At 48.9% G+C, this 11,759-nt stretch overlaps 1 pseudogene; it reads left to right on the top strand.

Annotated features, from left to right (window-relative positions):
- Nucleotides 1-9,211: 9,211 nt before the first annotated feature.
- LOC117722762 (splicing factor YJU2 pseudogene) lies at nucleotides 9,212-10,138 on the top strand (annotated as a pseudogene).
- The last annotated feature ends 1,621 nt before the right edge of the window (nucleotides 10,139-11,759 follow it).

The raw sequence follows: 11,759 nt of genomic DNA, 5'->3' as shown, positions 1-11,759 counted from the left end.
AAATGTCACAGCTCTGCTCTCATGTAGGAGCACCGTGTTTGGGCTAACCTCAACTCTGTTCCCAGGCATGGTCACTCTTACTTGACTCTAGAATAAGTGATTTCTTAATCTCTCTGAGGTGAGAGCTCTATTTTGGGTTGACATTATGAAGGGACTTGAGAGGCCTCGCCCAATCTTGACAGCAGGTGGCTTGACCTCCTTGTCTCCTCTAGGAGATGGGGGAGAAGAGCCGACCATTCCTCTGGGAGGTGCTATCTGCTGGGAAACCTGTCCTATCTTCTAGATCCCCAGGAGCTTGGAAGGTAGCCTAGGCTATCCTAACTCTCTCCAGCAGCTATGATGGATATTTGTGGCATTCAATGAACCACGGCTCCCAGAATTCCCACTTCCTGTGGCCCCTCCCACATTGACTCTGGGGTTGGATGCATAGTTTTCTTTAGTGAGCCTGACACAAGCGGGATCTTGGTAAGTGCTTATAGGATAGGCTTGCCTTAGAACCCACACATCAAGCTTGATCACTAGATAATGTGGGGTGCTGGGAGGAGGCGCTGAAGGAGTCTATTTTGGACATTTCTCTATTTTCAACCAAACTCCCAAATGGAGGGTAGCCATTAAGTGAGCCCAGCGGAGCCCAGTCTACTCGCAGGTTCATGAGAAAGAACTCGTCTCTGTTTTGAGTCAATGCGTTCTGGGTGGCTTACTTGGCAGACACAAGTCTGGACACAGGACGGCCACAGTGAAAATCAAGGCTGAGCATCCAGGCTGAGCTGGACGCCAGGCATCTTTTCTGTCACTCCCCACCTTCTTGCTTTGAGACAGCGTGTTTCAATGAACCCAAAGCTCACCCTTTTGACTAGGATGACTGGCCAGTGAACGCTGAGCATCTGCCTGTGAGTTCAATGCTGGGGTTACAGGTACAAGCCTTCTGATGGGGACAGCAGGCTGGGGACCTCGTGCCTCTGCAGATCCTATCACCGGTGACCGGCAGCAACCTGGAGTGATGCAGGTGTGACCCCGAGGGCCAGCTACATCCAATCTAAACAAGAGGTTTCAGCTCCCAGGGCTCCTCTCTGATACTAGGACCCTGACATGAGAGCTAAATCGGCTGGGGGTTGGTGGGGCGGTGGGGCTGCAGCAGTAGTGGCAGAATTAGAGGCAACGGGGGGTGAGGTGGGATAGGGTAAAGTGGGGTGGGGCCGCAGGGGCCTGGGCATCCTCCTTTAATGATCACCTCCTGACATTACTTCCAAATGAGAAGGGACCTTGTCTCAAAACAAGGTAGAAGGTGAGGATTGACACCCAAGGTTGTCCTCTGACCTCTGCATATGCCATAGCACATGAACATCCATACTTAAACACACACAGAGACAGACACACTCACATATACATCTTACACACACAAAGATTTAAAATAAAAACTTAATATCCATTTCTGGCATCACATCCATGAAGAGGTGAATCACATCTTGTGCACTGGTTTTATAAGTTCTGTCAGTAGTCCATGAACCAGTGTCTCTGCAGAAACTACACTCCCTCAGATCTAACACCCAGCTTCCCTCCTGGGCTTGTCATGAGTGATCTGACTGGTGGTGACAGCGTTTCCAGGAGAGCAGGTGGAACAGGGAGAGGCTGGGACACAGAGAGTGGAGGGTGCAAAAGGCACCCCAGTCCTGCCCCAGGGTAAGAAGTCCTGCCCCTTTTCCACAACCTTCAGTCTCAGATAGGAATCCCCAAAGCAGAGTTGCTTTCTGGGAGGGCTGTGTGCAGGGGCTGGCCTGCTTCCTCTTGAGCAACCATAAGGAGTCTGCATGCCCTTCTTAGATTCTTATTTATGTTTTCTATGACTTTGGGCTTTGGTTCAGATAAATAAGACCTCTCACTGTGGAAATGAACATGGAGAGAGATGCATGAGGCTAACCTCTGGTGGTTTGGGGGTAGAATCTAGTGGGCTGAGCTGTCAAAACATCTCAGGGCTGTGCAGACCCTGTGCTGTCCATCTCACAGTGGCCTTAAGAATGCTTTCTGTTTAGAGGGAAAGACCCTTGGGGCTCAGCGTTCTCTTAGCCTGTGAGAACTGATGTCCTGGGGAAGGAGATTTGGACCCAGGGAGGAAAAAGCAAGCAGGGAGGAAGAACAGTGCCAGCTGGGGCCTGGTGGCTGTCAGGAGGAGGAATTCCACAAGGGCTCTGAGGTGAGAGAGGCTAAGAGCAAAGAAAGACAGTACCCACAGAGAGTGTGGCATGGTGCTGTTGAAGGACTGACAACACAGAAGGTGCCTGCCCATCCCTCTTTCCCTTATTCTGCCCTTCTCAGGGCTGCCTCGTTCGCATATGGACCTAATCCAGGTAGAGTGAAATCTTGCATCTCTCTGGGTAAAAGTTACCTCGATGGGTAATGAAATCTCTGTTGTTGCAGATTCCAAAAGAAAGGAGAGAGAGAAACCAGCCCTTCAAATGTGACTTAAGAGCAGCCTGCTGATGAGGACTGCATTTCCCCACAGCAGAACTGGATGGTGCTGATTTGTAAGTGAGGTTCCAGCAGCTGGTCTCCAGGGCAGGGTGGCAGCTTTGGTGTGTGTGTGTGTGTGTGTGTGTGTGTGTGTGTGTGTGTGTGTGTGCACGTAGGGGGACTCCGGCAGAGGGATAAGCATCTAGTGGGCTGAGCTGTCAAAACATTTCAGGGCTGTGCAGACCATGTGCTTCTGCAGAGAAGATTCCACAATTATGCTATGAAATGTTCTTTATTTTTTTTCTACAACCCCCAAACTTCACACCCACATAAAAGCTCCCAAAGTCATTTGACATGCACAGACAAGCAGACGATCTGTCTGACCTCGCATCGCAGAAGCTTAACAAGCATTTGATTTTGTATTTCATCGATTTTCCCCAGAGTCCCTGAAGAATAAAAGGAATAAGTAGCCGAGTCCATTTGATGGAAGAGATTGGCCAGGGGCCAGGGAATGTGAACTCGGCCATTCGAATGGAGTCAGGAGCCAGTCCCTGTCCACTGTCTGGGCTCTTCCTGAGGCCTCCACACTGTGGGTTCAACCAAGATTTCTTTCTACTTTGTGACAAGGCTTTGGCCATGTGAACCTGTGACCCTAATATCATTTCTTCTTCTCCTCCTCTCCCTCTTCCTCCTCTTCTTCCTCTTCCTTAAATGAGTCTCTGTGGTTGGGGATATTTCTTTTTTTTTTAAATAAACAGATAATAAATAAATAAACAAATAATTTTATGTGTATGGTAGTTTTGCCTACATGTATGTCTATGTACCACGTGCATGCCTGATGCCCATGGAGGTCAGAAGAGGGCATGGGATCCCCTAGAACTGGAGTTATAGGTGCTTATAAGCTGACGTGCAGGTGCTGGGAATCAAACCCTGGTCTTCTGGAAGAGAAGTCTTACCTGCTGAGCTGTCTCTTTAGTTCCTTACCTTGACATTTTCATAGGGTAGAAAATGTTTTTGTTTCCTTGAAGATTGACTGCCCATGAGCGTGGGTGGGGTTGGGGAGTGAGGGGGTAGGAGGGGGTGGTGGGAGAGTAGTAGTAAATTCCAGAAGGAATTCTTGACCTTTTGGAGTAGGGTCAGAGCATGCTAAGGCAGTGTGATGGTGTGGGTAGGGTGGCTGGGAATGCAGAGAGTTCCTCCAGGCTGTGGGAATGTAGAAAGTTCCTCCAGGCGGGAAGTTAGGTAGGGTGGCAGTGGCTACAGCAGCTCATTAAAGGCCTTCTCTATGGTTCCTCACAGTGAGGCCCCAATAACATGAGAAAGTTCTTGGGTTTCCAAAACATCTTTATTGGCATGATGGATGATGGTTGAATCTGGATGTCCATCCCTTGAAACTCAAGGCAGACCTGAGTTAAATAGGGAGGGAGAGAGTGGGGGAGGGTCTGGGGAAGAATGTTTAATTGGCTCCACCCTCTGGCCTTCAGGCATCTCATTAGTATGTAAATCTCTCTAGGGCCTGAGTCCTGTAGTCACACCCTCTACCTGTGCTCTTTGGGCAGGGCTACATTGAACAGTGCAGATCAATGGAGTTTCACTCCACATGTTAGGAGCCTGGATTCTGGGAGCAGGTCGGAATAGATGCCTGTCCCTTACAGGCAATGAACACCTGTTGGGTCTCTGGGCTTTCCAGCCAGTGCTTCGACCAAAACCAGCCACCCTATCACAGTCTTACATGATGGTTTGAATAAAAATGGCTTCCACAGTCCATAGAGAGTGGCACTATTAGGAGGTGTGGCCTTGTAGTGAGTGTGGCCTTCATGGAGGAAGTGTGTCTCTGGAGGATGGGTTTTGAAGCTTCAGAAGCTCAAACCAGGCCTGGTGGCTCACGGTCACCTTCTGCTGCCTGTGGATCCAGATGTAGAACTCTCAGCTCCTTCTCCAGCACCATGTCTGCCTGCATGCCGCCATGCTTCTCACCATAACAGTAATGGATTAAACCTAGGGTTTTATTGCTGTGAAGAGACACCATGACATTGACAATTCTTATAAAGAAAAGCATTTAATTGAGGCTGGCTTACAGTTCAGAGGTTTAGTCCATTATTGTCATGATGACAGGAAGCGTGGCGACATGCAGGCAGACTTGGTGCTGGAGAAGCCAAGAGGTCTACTTCTTGACCTGAGGCAGCCAGGAGACCATCTTCGGTAGGTAGCATGGAGGAAACTCTGATTCCACACTGGGTGGAGCTTAAGCATAGGAAAACTCAAAGCCCACCCTCACAGGGACACACTTCCTCCAACAAGGCCACACCTACTCCAAATGGAGCCACTCCTTCTAATTAGTGCTACTCCCTGGGGACCACACATTCCAATACATGACTCTATGGGGTCCAAACCTATTCAAACCACCACAGAGACTCACCAGTGGGTTAAGATCTTTTGTGAACTACTAGCCAATGGCTGATTAAGATACAGTGCCCCACAGGAGATGGATTCCCTTTTAGGACACATTCATAGACATCATCCCTATTGGAATTGGGATGATAACCCCCCCCCCCCAAGGGTCTTCCTCCCCTGGTCTGGCTCAAGGGTGTGGCGCTGGCAATCAGCACTTCTAAAGGATTGTTAGGTGGGTGGACTTCTCAATGTAGAGCTGGGATGGCTCCTGTCTAAGCCCTCTGACAGCCTCTGAGTGTCAGACTTAACCTCCAAAACAAAGGGCAGGCAGGGTCTCCAGACCTGCCAGTTATCTGAGGGAGGGATCAGAGGTGCCCAGAAATCCTCCTCCTCTTTGTGAGCCATGTCCCCTGGCTGTGGGGATGCAGCCAGTGTGAAAGACTGAGTGGGATCCCAACCCTAGTATTCAGACCAACAAGACACTTGCCCCAGTGTGGCACCTGAGGGAAGGTGGAGTGTGTAGGACTGAGGGGGAAGCTTATGGCAGACAGAAGACATTTCCTGGGTGCATAAAGAGGCTTCCATAGTGTTCAGAAATGAATCTGGCACTGACTGGAAAGAGGTGAAATTTATAGACATATCCTTATAGTCCATTCTCTAATGACACACAGTCTGGGACAGGGGGTGGCTCAGTAAAGTGCTTGCCAGGCAAGCATAAGGGCCCCAGAATGCATGTAAGAATGTAGGTGTGGGGCTGGGCATGGTGGCACACGCCTTTTATCCCAGCACTCTGGAGGCAGAGGCAGACAGACCTTTTTGAGTTTGATGTCAGGCTAGGCTATACAGAGAGTTGCAGGACAGGCAGGACTATGTAGTGGAAATTTTGTCTCAAAAGCAAACCAAAACTACACACACACACACACACACACACACACACACACACACACATGCACACGCACACGCACACACATGCACGCACACACATGCATGTACACTCATTCACACACATGCGTGCACACACAAGCACACTTATGCCCAGTCATATGTGTACGCTCGTGCACACATGCACTCGAGCACACAAACACACACACACACACACACACACACACACACACACACACACACCCCTCTCCCCACGCTTTTAAAAAATTAGAACATGTATATTGTGTTCTGCTTCTGAGACCAGAGCCTGGGGCTGCTGGCAAGCAGCCATTGAGTCTTCCTTAGGAACAACAGGAAGAATTAGGCAGAATTAGCATAGTAATTGGCTACAGGTAAAACACAGAGCCAGGAGTGTGAGAACCATTTGTTTTCCTAAGCGGATGAAGCATCCCAGATTCATCTCTCACCTCAGTCAGCACACTTCTTGCTGGCCCCTGGCCCAGTCACTGTACTTGTGGAGTCTCCTCCAGCAGAGGCTTCAGGTTGTTGTTAGTAAGCATCACGTTATCAAGGCCGAGTCCTCTGCTTGCCTAGCACTGTCTTAAATCACAGACAGCTTATGTCACCGGCAGCAAATGCACCTATCCAAGGCTCCTAATATATCCTAAATATTTGAATATTTAGATAATTTTAAATCATCATTGTGTCTTTTAAGAGGAAACCCTTTCTGTCTGTCTGGAGGGAGCGCTGTTCAATGCTGAGACTCTGAGCAAAGGCTTCTGGAGAAGTGGCTTACAAGCCTTCTCAAAGGTTCGAGGAGCCATACTCCCACTGTTCTGTTGCAGCCCGAGCTGCCCAATGCTTGGGGGCCAGAAATGTTGAGAACTGCGCTACACCAAGCTGCTCAGGTCCGTGGGTCGGGGTTCAGCAAGAGAGAGAGAGTGAAGACGGACTTGAAGAATGAAGACCAGACAGAGTGCGATTCAATCCCGTTTATTCTTCAGTCTCTCTTCCTAGTCCAAGTCCCTAGTCTTGAGTTCCTAGTCCCTAGTGCCTCCAAGTTCCAAGTGCCTAATACCTAATAATAATTCTTCTTCAGAGTTCTCTAGTCCAAGTGTCTTCTTCTCAATGCCTAATTCCTACTCCAAGTTGTACTCTCTAACCTAATTCCTAGTTCCAAGTTGTACTGAACTCTTCTGTCTGCCTTTTATATGTCTCACTTCTAAGCCATGCCTCTAAGTCAAGCCTTTAAGTCATGCCCTTAGGCCTTGTCTCTAAATCTGATCTCTAAATTACACCCTTAAGTTACACACCTTTAATCTCACATACCCAAGGAAAGATCCTGGGTATCTAAACCAAGATGTTATCAGAGTGTGCTCAGCTGTTGTAGGCTGTTGTAAACAAGCCTCTTGTCAGGGTATATGGCTCAAGATGGCTGCAAGGATGATAGCCGCCTTCTGTCGGCTCCCCACATTGTTCCAGGTAAAGTCTTCTGTGGAGCCTCAATGTGCACCAGCCTTTAACTATCTAGACCATTTGAAGTGACCCAGTGACTGCAGGGAGAGCCACTGAGGAATGAAAGTTCTGTTACATGGAAACCTCCAGGTTCCTGCTCCTCTTAGTCTCTTGGGGTGCAGGCTGAGGTTAGGGTGCAGGCTGAGGTTAGGGTGCAGGCTGAGGTTGGGGTGCAGGCTGAGGTTGGGGTGCAGGCTGAGGTTAGGGCGCAGGCTGAGGGTGAAGATGACCATTTCCCAGCCTTCACTGTCCCAAAGTCAGAGCAAAGGGATTCCTGGAATGGAGCAGGGGCAAAGGGAGGAGAAGAGCACCATATAGAGGAGCCTGTGGCTACCCTGGTGATCAGGGACAGTTTCCCAGCTCCTCCAACACCCTCACCTCTGCCAGGGTGCTAACAGCTGCTCCAAGGGCAGCTGCCACCTGAGGTACTCAAGTGGTGTAAGGTCAGAGTAGGACCAACCGTCCCAGGTGGCTCAGAAAGGGTGCCATGATGGGTAAAAAAAAAGGCATTTTTGTCAGAATGACCTAAGACAGACTCAGTCTTGTTAATGAAATAAAAAAAGGGGAGAAGTGGAGAGCCTTTGGGGCTGTTTGGCAAGAATCTGACATGGGCCAAGGACAAGGAAATGAGCTGTTTGACAGGAATATGACAATGGCCAAGGGAAAGGAAATGGGCTTCAGAGAGGAATATGACATTAGGCTAGAACAAAGAAGTAATCTTAGGCAGGAACCTAAATATTAGGCTAGAACAAGGAAGTAGGTTTCAGACAGGAAAATGACCTTGGGCTAGGACAGAGAAGTTGGCTCCTATATTTTGGTCATCCTGATTAGTCTTTAGAAACAGTGATTATGGGAGTGTTCACATAATTGGGTTTAATGCCTTGCTTTTTCTTTGACTATTTGTGTTTATTGTCTTGCTTGTTCCTTGACTATTTGCATCTATTGTATTGCTAGTTCCTCAACCTAGAACTGACCTTAATACTTGCATGTAATCAAAATGGTATAAAAGCATCAAGGAGGAGGGGGGATGGAATGGGGGTTTTAGGGAGGGGAAATGGGGAAAGAGGATGACATCTGTATTGTAAATAAATAAAATATCCAATAAAAAATAAATTCCTGTAAAAAAAAAAAGAAAGAAAGAAAAGAAAGAAAGGGTGCCCTTGAAGGGCTTGAAGTACTAAGACTAAGTACTAAGTACTAAGACTGAACGAGTATTCAGCCTCCATGGGACAGAGGAGGAACCAAAGGTAAGCTTGCCTCTGTGTCTGCTCCATAAATCCTGGTTCTTAGATAGTACTGGGTTGGGGCCCCAGGCAGAATAGAGGCTCAAACAAAAGCTATATTGTGTGGCCTCTACTGTGCTTCAGACACACGATTCAGAGTCCTTCCTTCCTTCCTTCCTTCCTTTCTTCCTTTTTTCTCTCCTTCCCTTCTTTCTTCCCTCCCTTCCTCTTTCTCTCCCTCCATTGTTTGGACTTTGTAGGGGTAAGTCCCTGTAGTGGCTATTCCTGGTTGTCAACTTGAATTTATCTGGGATGAACTAAAATCCAGAATTGGAAGGCTTACCTGTGATCCTGATCTTGAGGCTGGGAGATACAAATTTCTGACCTGGATCTTGCATGGAAATCTTGAGGCATAGTGGCTATGAATCCCAGGAGACTAAGGCAAGGAGATCTCTGAGTTCAAGGTCAGCCTGGGACAAAACAAGTCCCAGATCCAGGTGTGGTGGCACACACCTTTAATCTGGGCCACACCCTCTGCTGGAGACCTATATAAGGACGTTGGAAGAAGGAAGATTCTATCTGCTTTGCTTGCTTGCCTTGCAGGACTGAGGAACTGCTAGCTCCTTGGATTTCTATTCACAGCTTCCCATTAGTTGGACTACAGACTAAGCAGAGTTACTGTGATCGGAGGAACTCTACGAGGACTAAGAGAACAGCTTCTTTGCTTGTTCGTTAGACAGGAAGCGAAGATGTCAGAACGGAAAGTTTTAAACAAATACTACCCACCTGACTTTGACTCATCCAAGATCCCGAAACTCAAGCTATCCAAGGACCGGCAATATGTGGTACGGCTGATGGCTCCCTTCAACATGAGGTGTAAGACATGTGGAGAATACATCTACAAGGGGAAGAAGTTCAATGCACGGAAGGAAACAGTCCAGAATGAGAAATACCTGGGCCTGCCAATCTTCCGATTCTACATCAAGTGCACTCGCTGCTTGGCCGAGATCACCTTCAAGACAGACCCAGAGAACACAGACTACACCATGGAGCACGGGGCCACGCGCAACTTCCAGGCTGAGAAGCTTCTGGAGGAGGAGGAGAAGCGCGTGCAGAAGGAGCGAGAGGATGAGGAACTGAACAACCCCATGAAGGTCCTAGAGAACCGCACAAAGGACTCTAAGCTAGAGATGGACGTGCTGGAAAACCTGCAAGAACTTAAAGACCTGAAACAGCGGCAGGCGCACGTGGATTTCGAGGCCATGTTCCTGCAACACCGTCTGTCTCAGGAGCAGTGGCAACGGCAGCAGGAAGAGGAGGATGTGCGTGAGACCGCGGCCTTGCTGGAGGAGGCTCGCCATCGAAGGCTTTTGGAGGACTCCGACTCAGAGGATGAGGCTCTACCTCCCCGACCACAAGCAGCTGCAAGACCCAACACCACAGCCATCCTCGACAAGGTACCAAAGACCAAGAGGAAGGCAGGGGCCCTGTGCAGCAAAGCACAGTTGGCAGGCTTGGTTGTACCAAAGAAGATAAAGACGGAAGCCAATGGGGGCTCGGAGCAGGTCGGGGTGCCCGAGAGCAGGAAGGTGGCCAACCCTACACCCCAGACACCTGGTGCTTTCTCTCTGAGCCAGCTGCGTGCATATGGGGACAGTGAGGACAGTGACAGCTGAGCATCAGTGATGCCCACAGTGGCATCATAGACCCAAGAAGTAAGATGGGATCAAGCAAACACCTTCAGCAAAGGCCTTGGGACCATTTCTGCCATGGGGCCTGGCAGGGTTTGGAGAAGCGATGTCCCCAGGCACCCGGGATAGATAGACTTCACTATTGGAGGATGGATCCACTCCTTCAGTCCTTGAGTTGTGTGAAGCCTGTTGGCCTGTCCCTTCTTGCCACAGATCTGAACACTGTCTGACATGGGACTGGGGGCAGGGACCCTGGACGTCATCTCCCAACCATACTCAAGGCCTGAGGCTTCACTCCTATGCAACACAGTAGTACTGTAAAAACCAAGAAAGAATAGAAAATCAACTGAAAAACAAACAAAAGAAGCAGTTAGCCATTGTGATGGTTCGGCCCAGGGAGCGGTGCTAATGGGTTTAGCCTTATTGGAGTGGGTGTGTCACTGTGGGTGTGGGCTAAGACCCTCACCCTAGCTGCCTCAAGTCAGTCTTCCTCTAGAAGCCTTCAGATGAAGATGTAGAACTCTCAGCTCGGCCTGCACCATGCCTGCCTAGACATCGCCACGCTCCCATCTTGATGATTTTATGAGGCATTAGAGTTAAGAGATTGCATAAATCTCAGAAGAGACTTTGAACTTTGGACTTTTAACATGGTTGAGACTGTTAAAAAGTTTTGAAGTTGGACTAAAGGTATTCTGCATTATGGTATGACCCCCATAGATTCATGTGTTTGAACAAACCTCTGGGGGGCCAGGGAGTGGAATGTGGTGGTTTGAATATGTTTGGCTCAGGAAGTGGCACTATTAGGAGGTGTGGCCTTGTTGGAGGAAGTATGTCACTGTAGTGGTGGGCTTTGACACCTTCCTCCTAGCTGCCTGAGAACAGTCTGCTCCTGGCTTCCTTTGGATGAAAATGTAGAACTCTCAGCTCCTCCTGCACCATGCCTGTCTGGACGCTGATCTGCTGCCACCTTGATGATGATGGACTGAACCTCTGAACCTGTAAGCCAGCCCCAAATAAATGTTGTCCTTTATAAGACTTGCAGTGGTCATGGTGTCTGTTCACAGCAGTAAAACCCTAACTAAGATAGTTCCCCTCTCCACCCCCTAAAAAATAACAAGCTACAAACAAACAGAAAAAAAACAAGCCATGGTCTCACACTGTAGCTGTAGTTGGTGTAAAACTCACTATAGCTTAGGTTGTCCTTGAATTTACAGCAATCTTCTTGCCTCAGCCTCCTGGGGGCTGGGCTAATAGCTATGAGTCAGTCCTCGTTTGCCTATTTTCTCTTTGGCAAGTTTTCAGCCTTCCTGGATGTACCATGGTAGAATGAGATCCGGTGGCCCAGTGGCTTGCTGAGCCTCTGACTCACACCTAGATGTTTGTGTCAAGAAAGACCTTCCTTTCCAGTAACCTCTACATGCTTTCCAAGGGCCAGGGCTGGGAGAGCCAGTTTCCTTCCTCCCCAGGAATGTCCATATTCAGGCGCCCTCCCCTTTCTCTTGGCTCCTGCAATCCCAGAGTACCTGTGAGCCATCTTTAAAAGTAAGCATCTTAGGAAGACTGGCCTTGCCCACCTACCCAGCAGGGTGATTATCCTTACCCCAGT

The sequence above is a fragment of the Arvicanthis niloticus genome, chromosome 17 (genome assembly GCF_011762505.2).
Source record: "Arvicanthis niloticus isolate mArvNil1 chromosome 17, mArvNil1.pat.X, whole genome shotgun sequence".
Classification (NCBI taxonomy): Eukaryota; Metazoa; Chordata; class Mammalia; order Rodentia; family Muridae; genus Arvicanthis; species Arvicanthis niloticus.
The sequence above is the reverse complement of the archived record's forward strand: the minus strand, read 5'-3'. Positions and strand labels throughout refer to the sequence as shown.